Below are 12339 nucleotides of genomic sequence, written 5' to 3' on the forward strand. Positions count from 1 at the left end.
GACCTCAGGCGAGTTGCGAAGGCGGACCTGAGCGCCCTCCCTCTTCCTTCTCGATCCACAGACGCTTGTGCCAGGACCAGACCCTCCTCCTGAAGCTCTTTTGTAACCCTGGCAAGTGTAACTCACCTGACCCTGAGCAATCAAGGCAAACCACTCTCCTACCGCGTAGATGAGCATGAACACTTCCGCCTTTCTACTTCGGGACTCCAGAATGGTCATGGGCAGGCCAAGGTCCTCTGTCCTCAGGGGCGCAGTGAAACTATAAAACGAACAGTGCCTCGAGACTTAAGCGAGTAAGTATAGGGAAACAAAATAAAATCGGATGGTCAAATTCAAAAATAAAGAAATTCCAACTATCCCCCCCCCCCCCATATTCCTCTTCCTTAAATTTTTTTTTTCTTTAAGTCCGCTGGGGCAAAAGTGTCTAGGGGCAGGTGGCGGCTACTCGTTACCTCACTACGTCACTATTTCACTAGCTCTTCTGCGGCTGCCTTCCTGCCTCTGGGAGCTGGAATGAGAGGAGGCGGGGTGGGGGGGAAGACGCAAGCTTTTATAAAGCCGCCAACCATCTTTCTCCACCCCTTCCCCATTCCTATGAAATTCGGACTGGAAGCTGTGTTTAGATGCTATGAAGGTCTTCACATTTAGTGATAATGGGCATAAGTGCCTTTTATCAAGCCAATATTTTATATGTTTTCACAACCACTTTCCCATTTTTTTCAGACATCCTTCAAGATCCTGTTGCTATTATTACTCCCCTTTTAAAGTGAGATAACTTAAGGTTCCATGAAGTTAAAAGATGTGCCGAAGTCTTGCATCAGTTTTCCAGTCTCCGTCTTATCTGAAGCACAGTGTTCTTTACGTGGATACCGTAACCACTCTCCACAGGTGAAAATCAATGGTTAGACCAACTGTTCTCAGATATAGGGAGGGCCTGGTTTTTCTGCCACTTCATCTTGTCCAAGAAATGAAAGGATTTTTTAAATGATTTACAAACTTCATTTTTCCTCATATTTAAGAAGTTAGACCTAATCATATAGCACTATGAAGACCATTTCTCAGACTTCAGCTTGACTTTCAGAGCAAGCCTTGGTCAGTTCTTTGTCTTTCCTAGCTTAGCTGATATCCTTACAGGGTGTTAAGTGAGTGGTAGGAGATGAGAATGAAAGTATGTTCCCCTGAGTTCTTTCTTTCTGTGCTGTTGTTTTGAAAAAAATATCATTATGGGTTATATAGTTTTTAAAGGAGAAAAAAAAATAACTTAAATTCTATTTTAACAGCATGCCTTAATCACATCACTTTCATTTTAATTTGTGTTTTGCTGTTCACATTTTTTTGTACTTTTGAATTTCATTTCTCTTTTAAAATGTCATGTTTCTATTGAGAACAACGGCTAGGAAGGAACAGTGAAATGGTTTACTTTTAAAATCTTTCTCCAAACCTTTGTCTTATTAGTTTTAATTACTTTCAAACTGATACTTGGGAAAATGTCATTTGAAAAGTACAATAATTTTGATGATATTCTTAGATACAAGCTTTACCCAAAGCATTGGGGTAGAAGTACATATCAAAATTTAGTGTTATAGCAATACAATTTTAGTGTAACTATATTTTATCTTAAAATATAAAACTTTTCATGATTCATACAGCAAAGAAACAAAGCTGATCTCTATATCAAAAAGTATTCTCATTTTTATTTGTGATTATTTGACCTCTTTGAAACTGTTGTTTCTCCCCTTGCAGTACAAGCCAGTTAGACTTCCTAAAAGTTCCAAGCATAAGGACATATTGTATCCAAGAATGAACGTTATCCTCTTTTACTCACCTCCACACCAATGCGTTATAGGTGCTGCATTTCAGATCTTTTGTGTAACATTTTCCTCCTTTCAGTGTTTTGATTCGTCCTGTTCTAAGGTGTCTGCTTTGTAGCTATTCACTTTGTAAACAAGTAATTTGGGGGATCTGAGGAATCACACAATAGAAGGCTGGCAGTTGGATTCGGATTGGCGCTTTTTGGTGTTAGAGCAGAAGTAAACTGTATTGTGTTGGCCTGAAACACTAGCACCCTCTAGTGACCAAAAGGTTGGTAACATGCTGTACAATTTCTAAACGACAAATAACATGCTTTGCTTGGGGACCTCTGATATCTTTTGTAGAAGTCTAACTCATTAATACATAACTGTGGTCATTTTTTCTTTCTCTGAGTGTCTGCTTAATAAATAGACCAGTGAGGATTAAAGTTATAGAGTCAGATAATTGAAAGACCACATATTCGAAAACTTTGTTTAGTTAAAATAAGTATTCACCCCTTATATATTTTTAATTGAATCTATGTCTTAGAAATGATTTTAATTCACAAATTGAATTATACCCCTCTTGTATCTTACATTTAAAAATTCATAACATATATCAATACTTAGCTAGTGCTGATGAATTTATTCTATTTACTTCTACTGAACTTCTATTAAAAAATTTTAAAATTGACATGAATTTACAAAAAAAGATTAATAGTTTCACAGAATCAGGCTCTTGATTACCTCAAAATACCTGCAATTCTTATTCCCTGGAGTAAACTACTAATTTCAGCATGTTTCTTAGTCATTCATTCAATAAATACTCAGCATCTACTTTATGTCAGACACTATGCTAGTCGTTAGGGATACAAAAGAAACACACAAAAGTCTCTACATTTATGGAGTTCATATTTTAGTGTGAAACTCCTGATTTTTTTGACCCAAAATAACAAAAGAATGCTAATCTCAATGGCTTTTGTGATTTGCCATGGAGGTAAGATCTTATAAAATCCCAATTTTAAAAACAATGTACAGTTTTCATGAAAAACTGGAAAAAATGTACAGTTTTTATGATCAAATAAGATCTATCTCAAGAACCCAAGGTAGATTTAGCACTCAAATATTAATATAATTAACATTTCAACAAAATAAAGGAGGTGCTTTAAGTCTTTTCCAAATTAAACATCTGGGTACACTGAGTCGCTATTGACTCCCTTTTCTCCAAACTTTTCTTCCTGTTTCTTTATATATATGCCTACTAGTTTTTAACTGAAAACTGGACATTGAAGTTCATATACTGTGGTGACTACAGATTCCATTTTTCTCCCCTGAGGATTATTGACTGGTGGAGGTGGGGTGGGGGTGGGGTTCTTTTGACAGTTAATGCGCCTGGATTCAAAAATGCCAACTTTTTCTCTCCTGTGATGCGCGGCTGCTGCTGTCTCTGCTCTGTTCTCATGGTTTTCGTGGCTGCTCTTTCAGGCTGGTTTCTTGTGACCTGATCTACCCTAATTTTTGGTCAGTAATTTTTTTGGTCAGTCGGTGATGGGGATCATCCCCTCTGTTGCTCCTCTAATTTCCAGCTCTTCCGCCAGCTTCAGGCTATGCCCTGATATTTCAAGCTTGTAAAACTACAGCTTTCTGCCACCCAAGGTGCACACAGTGGCGAATGTGATCATTTAAGCAAAGCATCAAAGTCCTGGATATAGTCTTGATCAGTTGTTCTTACTAGATTCTTCTCTGGTCCCTGCTTGCATTTCCACCAGGTTTCAGGGGGATTCCCTCATTCATGCATAGTTTGTGTCAGATGTAGATTTGGGCAGAAGTTCTAGTTCATTTCCTCCTGTGGTTCTCATTGCCTGGATTTCCTATTTAAATTTGCAGTGGTTTTTCTCGCCTTGAACTCCTATCTCTGGCACTTTTTGCCGATAAGGTTGCAATTTCTCCACCGCTATCTACCATGATATAGTCATGAGGATTGGGCATCACTCCAGTTCAAAAGGCCAGTAGGTATTAATTCTTACCCCTTTCAGTTACAGTTTTTTGAGATTAATTTTTCTCCCATTTCTGTATGCTTCTGAATGCTTCTGGTGAATTTAAATCATTCTTTTAAATTTTTAAGTAGACTTTTATAATTGTTATCTACAGGGCGGTGTAATATTGGCATAAAGATACACATACAGTTCAACGGAATAGTACACTAAGATAGATTAAATAAACTATTTCATTGAACAGTACGTGTATCTTTATACAGATATGTAGCTAGATATCTGTTATATATGTACAGATGGATAGAGGTATAAAGATACATAAACAGATGTGTAGTTACAAAGATATATATACACACATACATACATAAATACAAATTCAATTAATATTCAGCAAAGTTGCTAAGGTAATTCAATAGAGAAATGCCTTTTCAACAAATGGTGCTGGAAAAATTGGATACCTGTATGCAAATAAAAATGAACATAAACCTTATCCCACACCACACACAAAATGGATCATACATTAAATGTTATTACATTTAATCTTAAAATGATAAATCTTCTAGATTAAAACAGGAGAAAAATCCTTGTGATTTCTTTACCGTCTCATCGTTACTGGAGGCATTCTTGTAACTTGTTTTTTTGTCTTTTGTTTTTAAACTTCAAACAATACGTGCATAGAAATTCTTCACAATCTTCCTAAATACCAAGAATAATCTAACAAATTCTTTCTGAATGTTTGGATTATTTATAATGTTTGCTATAAGCAGCAGTAGTACAATAACATTCTTGTACAGATTGGGTGTGTATTTGTGGGGCTTATTTTTACGTGACAAATCCTTAGATGTGGACTCCTATACACTGATGGGTCCCAAATTTATATCTACAGCTAATACTCCTCCTTTGAATTCCAGCCTCATATATCCAATTGACTATTTGTCATACCATTTGGATAGCCCATTGACACCTCGATATGTTCAAATGGAACTTCAAATTTTCTTCCCCACTCCTGGTTCTACCTGAGTCTTCCTCGTTGATGTATATAATAATACCATTCACCTACTCAAGCTAGAAATCCAATGGCCATCCTTGAGTCTTTTTTTCCATTATCTCTGTCTTCCAATACATCATCCAGTTATATTAATTCTAATTCCGAAATATATCTCATATACATTCACTTGTCTCCATCTCCACAGCTACCACCCTGGCTGAGGTCACTAACATCGTCTACCTAATCTACAACAATTGTTTTTACTTGCCTTGATTTTATCATTTTAAATTATGTTTAAACAGTATAATAAAATAAGCAAAAGAAAAAAGTTTAAACAGCATTTAGATTACATTTTAAATGGTTAACAATATCTTCTACACCTCTCCTTATTTTCACTCCCAAATCAACCACTATAAACAGGTTGGGGTGTATTCTTTCAGATTTTTCTTTATGCTAAAAGATATAATCACTCAAAATACATGAGTTCCTGCTTTTCTGTTTGCCAGCCCTATATACTATCGCTGTTTAAAATACTTACAATCTGAGTGAAATATATTTTGCTGTTAATTTGTGTATCCCTAACTCATGAAGTTAAATCCGTTTTTACAAATCTATTAATTAGCTTTCTCTTTGATTAACTGATCTTCGTGCCTTTTCTATTAGATTATTATTATGCTATTAATTTGCAGGAACTCTTTGGATAGAGATACTGCCTGTTTCCCATTTTCCTACCTCATCATTTCTGTTTTTACTTTTTTTGTCATGTATATTACCATATGCAAAAAATTCATTCAGAAAAATGTTCATCTTTTTCTTTGTTTTTTAGGATTGCTGCTTAAGAAAGTTAAGGTTTCTTCTTCCTAATTCCTACACCCAAGTAACATTTTGGAATATTTTTGCTTTAATATGCATATATTTAACCAAATAGTTTTAAATTTTTACATTTTAGCAAATAGTAATGAAGTGAAAGTTTAACTTTGTTTTCTGATGGATTATCGTATGGATAATTAGCACCATTTATTAAGTAAGTCATAATTCCTCTCTTAATTGAAATACCATTTTGTCATATATTAAATTTCTATATAGCTTAGAATCTAGATCTTGTTTTCTAAACATCATTCTCCAATAATAATGACCAGGAGTCTCTGGAGGAATGGATGATTTATGGCTGTGGCAGGGAAAATACAAGATGAGCTTAGAGCATTTTGTATTACCAAAAATTAAAGAGATGTTCAAAAGACAAAAGAATGATGATATGTTAAAGAGACACAGGAGCCAACCTGAAAGAATTCCCAATGTCCAACTGCAACAATTTGAACAACAAAATATATAATATTGAATATAATCCAAATGTAAAATATACATAAGCCATACTGATGTAAATTATTGAGTAAATAGATGGGAAAGCAGCAGCAAACCTCTGTAATATTTATAGATACTCCCCCCTCCAGAAAGTGATGCATAATCCCCCTCCTCCCTTGACGGTATGCTTGACTTCATGACTTTCATGTATGTATTGCATTTTGCTTTATTGAGCTTCACAGATACTGCCTTTTCTACAGATTGAAGGTTGGTGGCAACCCCGCATTGTCAGAGAATGCTTAGTATTTTTTAACAAGAATACTTTAAAATTAAGGTATGTACATTTTTTTTTGAAATAAGGATATTACACACTTTATAGACTATAATATAGTATAAACATAACTTTTATATGCACTGGGAAACCAAAAAATTCATGTGACTTGTTTTCCTCTGATATTCACTCTCTTACAGTGTGGCCTGGAACCAAACCTGCAGTAACTCTGGGTATGCCTGTACTTCCAAAGAACACAGTATGAAAAGAAAAAACAAAACAGTATCTTTACAAAGGAGAAATCTGGCACACACTGTCTTAACCAAGTGATGGTTAACATCACCAGCAATGTCATGAAGGTATTTTGCACCTCCATTGGTATGGTGTGATAAGGAGGGCACTTTACTCCTGTAGTACTTTTTCCAAAACCCATAACCCCAGTCTAATCACGAAAAAAAAAAAAAAGTCATAAACCCCCCAGTGAGGGTCATTCTACAGGATACCTGGCCAGTAATCAAGATTGTTAAAGTCATGAAAAACAAGGATGAGAAACTGTTACAGACCAGAAGAAAATGAGACCTCACTATGTGTAATGTATTACCCTCTACTGGGTCCTGGAAAAGAGAGAGGACACTAGTGGAAAAACGGGTGGAATTCAAAGAAAATCTGGAGTGAACAGTATTGTGTGAATATTGGTTTCTTGGTTTTTACAAATGTGTTATGGTAATGCAAGATATTAACAATGTAGGGGCATATGGGAACTCTGTTATCATCTTTGCAAGTTTTCTATATATCCAAAATTATTCCCCAAATGAAGTTATTTAAAATTCCTATATAGGCATGTATCCTTTTCTGTATGTCCTTATTTTGTTCCACTAAGTTATTTCTATTTCTAGGTGAGTACTATTTTGTTTTGAGGTATAACATTCATACAGTGAAGTGCAAAATCTTAATTGTATAGAAGTGATTTTTTTTAAAACATACACACAGTTGTAACTACCATCCAGATTTATATATATACAATTTTAGCAACTTCTGTTTCTTGTGCCCCAACTCAGTCAATAACCAGCACCGTGCCCCAGGAGGTAATCACTGTCTTGACTTCTATCACAATAGCTAAACATCTGTTCTTGAACATCATATAAATGGAGCCATACAGTATGTACTTGTGTCCTAGGTAGTGTATTTCCATAAATGTTCCATGTGCATTTGAAAAGAACATGTATTCTATTATTAGGTAGGGTGTTCTATGAGTATCACTTAGGTCAAGTTGACTGTTTTGCAAGTTTTTATCTCTTGATTTTCCTACCTACTGTACAAACATTGAGAAGAGTCTAATCTCTAATCATGGATTTCCCTATTTTTGTCATGCAATACTATCCATCTTTTGCTTCATATATTTTGAAGACTAATACATATACGTTATGCTTTTGTGATCAAATGACATTATGAAATGATATTCTTTATCCCTAGTATCCTCTGCTCTCAAATCTACTTTTCTGAAATATTACCAGTCCAGTTTTCTTTTATTTTTTCATCCTTTAACATTTAACCTATTTGTGTCTTTATGTTTACAGTGGGTTTCTTTTAAGAGCATAAAGATCTTGCATTATCCAGTGTTGACAATCACTACTTCATAATTTGGGGTGTTTGATCAGTTATATCTAACGCAATCATTGACGTGGTTGAGTTTAAACCTACATGCCTATTTGTTTTCTGTCACATTTCTTCTTTCTGCCTCCTGTGTGGAGTATTTGTGACTCCCCTCTTTAAGCATATGTAACATCTTGGTTAGGTTCAGTGGTTGTTTTTATAGCACATATCTTATCAGACCACCTTCAAGAGATGTACACCAGTTCCGTGTATAACCACCTTGCAGTAGTGCACTTCCATTTCTCGCCTCTTGACCTGAGCTATTTTTGCTGTGTATTTTACTTGTATATAAGTCTCACAAATGTATTTGCTTTAAAGTCAATTACCTTTTAAAGAGATTTAATTAGTAAGAAAAAACCTATTTAGCCATGTAGCACTTTCTGTGCTATTAGTGTAGACCCAATTTTCATGTTTTCTTCCACCAAAAAATCTTTTTAATACTTTTTAATTAGATATGTTGTGAATTTCATCAGCTTTTGAGTAGCTGAAAAGTTGGTTATTTTTATATTTTTGAAAGAGTAAATACAGAATAGGCTGATAGTGATTTTCAGTACTTTTAAAGATACTGCACGACCCTCCAGTTTGCATTGCTTCTGACAGTGCTAGCCATCATTCTTACCATTGTTTCTGTATGTCTTTTTCTCTGGCTGTTTTTTTTTTCTTCATCACAGGCTTTAAGCAATTTGATTAAGAACAGTTTTGCTCTGATTTTCTTCATTTCTGTTTAGATCTTGATATGGAATACTTGGTGAAAAGAATTTAAACTCAAGGACTTAAAAGGATTTAAACTCATTTTCTTATTAACTGGGGAAAATACTGAAATAACTACAAGTGAAATGTCCCAATCTTCTCTCAGCGCATTTTCCATCCTAGGATTTAGTACAGGTGCTACAGCACCGAGTATGTAGCCGGAGAAGCATTTATGTGGTCTTTTTTTTTTTTCTAGTAGAGAATGAATTAAACACTTTTTGACTTTTCCTTTTTGGTGATTCCAATGTATTAATAACAGTGTAACATAGGGCAATGCAATTTTGTAATTCCAATCACACCATTTACAAAGGTGCAACTATTTCATATTCTCTAATCATGGTCACTAGTTTTCACATCAACATTCTTAAGCTCTAACAGCCATTTTTCAAATTACAAGAAGGCAGATTTATCTTCCCTGCTTGGAATTCTGATGTGAAGTATTAAGTCAAAGAGGTAAAGTCACTAAGAGGATTAATATAATGAAAACTTATCAGACTTGTTTCATCCAAAACAGTTCCATTCTATAGGTTTTTCATTTCAATGAGCAAAGAAATAACTCATAAGTTACACATTTTTTCTAATAAATGTACAAATCATTTTTGCCAATAAACTTCACTGGTACAGTTATCAATATTCTATGCTATTTTCTTCTATTAAAAGCTTTTAAGGCCTTAAAACAACCATACTTATTAAATATGGTTTAACTAGTACATCATATGCTTACTGTTCTAAAGGCCTAAGTAAATTTGTAAGATGGCATTGTAATACACACTAAACTATTTTGAACTCAGTATTACTTGCTCCTACACCAGAAGAGTAAGGCTAATTTTTAAACTTATTGCTTATTTTGCAAATGATGCACCCCACTGCACTTAGTTTAAGAATCATACACTCTAAAGGAACTCATTACCAATTCCTAATTAACTTAATTAACCAATTAGGTTAATACTTTTGCAGAGACATACTAGGAACAACAGGATCATTCAGCAAATGCTCTGGAAAACCCACTAAATGCCAGACAGGACTGGAGGCCAGATGGCTATTTAGGAGGCAACTGCAACATCTTAGCCCGTAAACCAAAGCAGTGGCAAGCGTAGTGGAGCAGTGTGGGTTGGAAGGCTAAGTATTGTTCTAGGTAAATCCAATTTGGTTTGGAGTGGGGAGGCAAACGAAATCTAAGAGGATTCCCATGTTACTGATAACGCCATTTATCAATGTGAAATACATGAGTTTTGATGGACTAGTCTGGGGAGAATTTAGATACAGTGAAATTAACATTTAAAAGGAGATATACAAGTAGGTAGAGAAACAGATCTGGTGCTATAGAAAGGAGGGTATACACATTTAAGGATTAGTATACATGAAATATTTGAAGACATAGGTGGAGGGTAAAATTAACAGCCAACATTTGCTGTATACTTGTGTGCAAGGCATAAAGAGTATGTCCAAGATCATGCAGGTGCCATGAAGTAAAAATTCAAATCTGGCTCTTTGACTCCAGAACATAGATAAGAATCAAGTATCACTGCCGAATCTACCACTAGGGTCACACCCATTAAACCGAACTTTACTTCATGTTACATCCAAGCTGGGGGTACTCGGCCTTTGATGATGGCACAGATAACAGGTTACAGGAGCTTCATTTTGGGGGTGGGACAGAACTTTCTGCTCTGAGTGCAACACTAAGATCTCGCTCTCTTTTTTGCTTTCTAAATGTTTTTTCATTCAACCAATCACTTATTGAAGCTTAAACTGAAAATTCAATTACTAAACAGTCATTCACAATCAGGTGAATTTTCTTCATCTTCAGTGAGGAACACTAAGGTTTGTAACTCATTGTTTTCAGGCAGTGTTCAGTGTGGTCCAGTTCACTTCCGACAGCATTAGTATGAGGTTCTTTCTTTCCCCAAGGTTTCTCACAACCACATTATTTCTGATCCCCTAAAAACATAACCAAATCTTGAGGCTTCACAAATTAACTCACCTTATTATTCATCAATAAACTTGTCTTTCAAGACTGCTCAAGTCAATTCCTTAGGAGTTTTGCCTTTTCATTCAGACAAGACTGATTTTCTTTCCACTTTCACAGATTTCTACCGTGAAGTCTAAGAGCATTCCCACCAGGCTGAGGTTTTGGGAAAGTGGCTGTCCTACATATTTATTTTAGCTTCAAATTCAGGTCTTCTCCTTTCCCTGAATAATGCTATATGGCATTTTTCTTACATATATTTTAATCACTCATTAATGTACTTAAGAAGTTGCCCACTTATTACTTTTCTTATGATGTTACCTTTTATTTTGCTAAATACAGACACTTGGGAACTGTTGCTTACTACATGTTTATCTCTTGTTATCTGTGTGCAATGCTACAACACCCTTTATCCCCCTGTAAGAATCCATTTGTTCGGTGTGACTGGAAAAAGTGTGTTTACTATTAACTCAGTGACTATAAACTTGACTCTAACAACACCTGGATTCATCCTTCCTGATACTGTAATTAACTGTCAAGGCTCCAATTTAAGGCTGAAGATCCTCCCATCAGCACCACCACCAAGGCCCAGATTCTATTCCCTCACCTACCTGATGATACACCTCCCTCTCCCAACAATTCTTCCTCCCCTTTCTCCATCATCTACCTTCCATTCCACTTAAGAACGGAAGCATGTCAAAGGACACAAGAGCCAGCGTGAAGTGACTCTCAGTGGCCAAAGCCAGAACAATCTGAGCAAAAAACCAAAACCCAAAGCGTTGAACTATGACTTAAAGTATAAAATAAACATGAGGAAGTCCACCACACAAATATAAATAAATAAGAGACAAACCTTTCTAAGATAAGAATTCAGGTAGCCTCCGCCCCTCACCTCTAGGATGTGAGGTTAATTCTCCCTGTCCCCACCCTGAAGGTGGGCTATACTTAGTAACTTGATTCCAAAGAATGGAGTCGATTAAGAAAAACAAACAAACAAACAAAAAAACACGAACTACAATGGTGATTTAAGATAATTCCTACCTTAATCAAATGATTAAGGTTAACATTCCCAGTGATGTCATATGGGTATCATGTATCCCTGACATGGTGTGATGGGAAGGGCTGTTTACCTCTAGGGTATTTGCTCCAAAAACCCAAACCCCAGTCTAATCACAAGAAAAACCAGGCAAACTCAGGATGAGAGACATTCTAAAGTATACCCTGCCGGTACTCCTCTAGACTGTTAAGTTATCAAAAGCAAGGAAAGAATGAAAAACTCAGACTAGAGGAGACTGAAGAAATATGACAAACAAGTGTAATGTGGTACCCTGGAATAGACTAATGAAAAAACTGTTAAATTCAAATAAACTCTGGAGTGTAATAGTAATATGCCAATGCTGGTTTCTTAGTTTTAATAAAATTACATGGCAATATGCTAACAATGGTTGAAACTGGATGGAGGTATATGGGAACTCTGTATACTATCTTTGAAACCTTTTCTGTAAATCTAAAGTTACTTCAAAATAGTATGTCTGTCTACCATCTGTCTACCTACCTATAAATGATTGAAATTAACACCAGTTCACCAAATCATTAAAAAAAAAAAATCTGACCAGTTTGGC

The 12339-nt window shown here is 35.5% G+C and overlaps 1 long non-coding RNA gene across 1 annotated transcript; it reads left to right on the forward strand.

The window, feature by feature from the left end:
- Positions 1-907: 907 nt before the first annotated feature.
- On the forward strand, positions 908-8976 carry LOC116668073. The gene is made up of 2 exons (XR_004325153.1): positions 908-6408; positions 6546-8976. It is a non-coding gene; the product is annotated as an uncharacterized LOC116668073 (long non-coding RNA).
- The last annotated feature ends 3363 nt before the right edge of the window (positions 8977-12339 follow it).

The sequence above is a fragment of the Camelus ferus genome, chromosome 13 (genome assembly GCF_009834535.1).
Source record: "Camelus ferus isolate YT-003-E chromosome 13, BCGSAC_Cfer_1.0, whole genome shotgun sequence".
Classification (NCBI taxonomy): Eukaryota; Metazoa; Chordata; class Mammalia; order Artiodactyla; family Camelidae; genus Camelus; species Camelus ferus.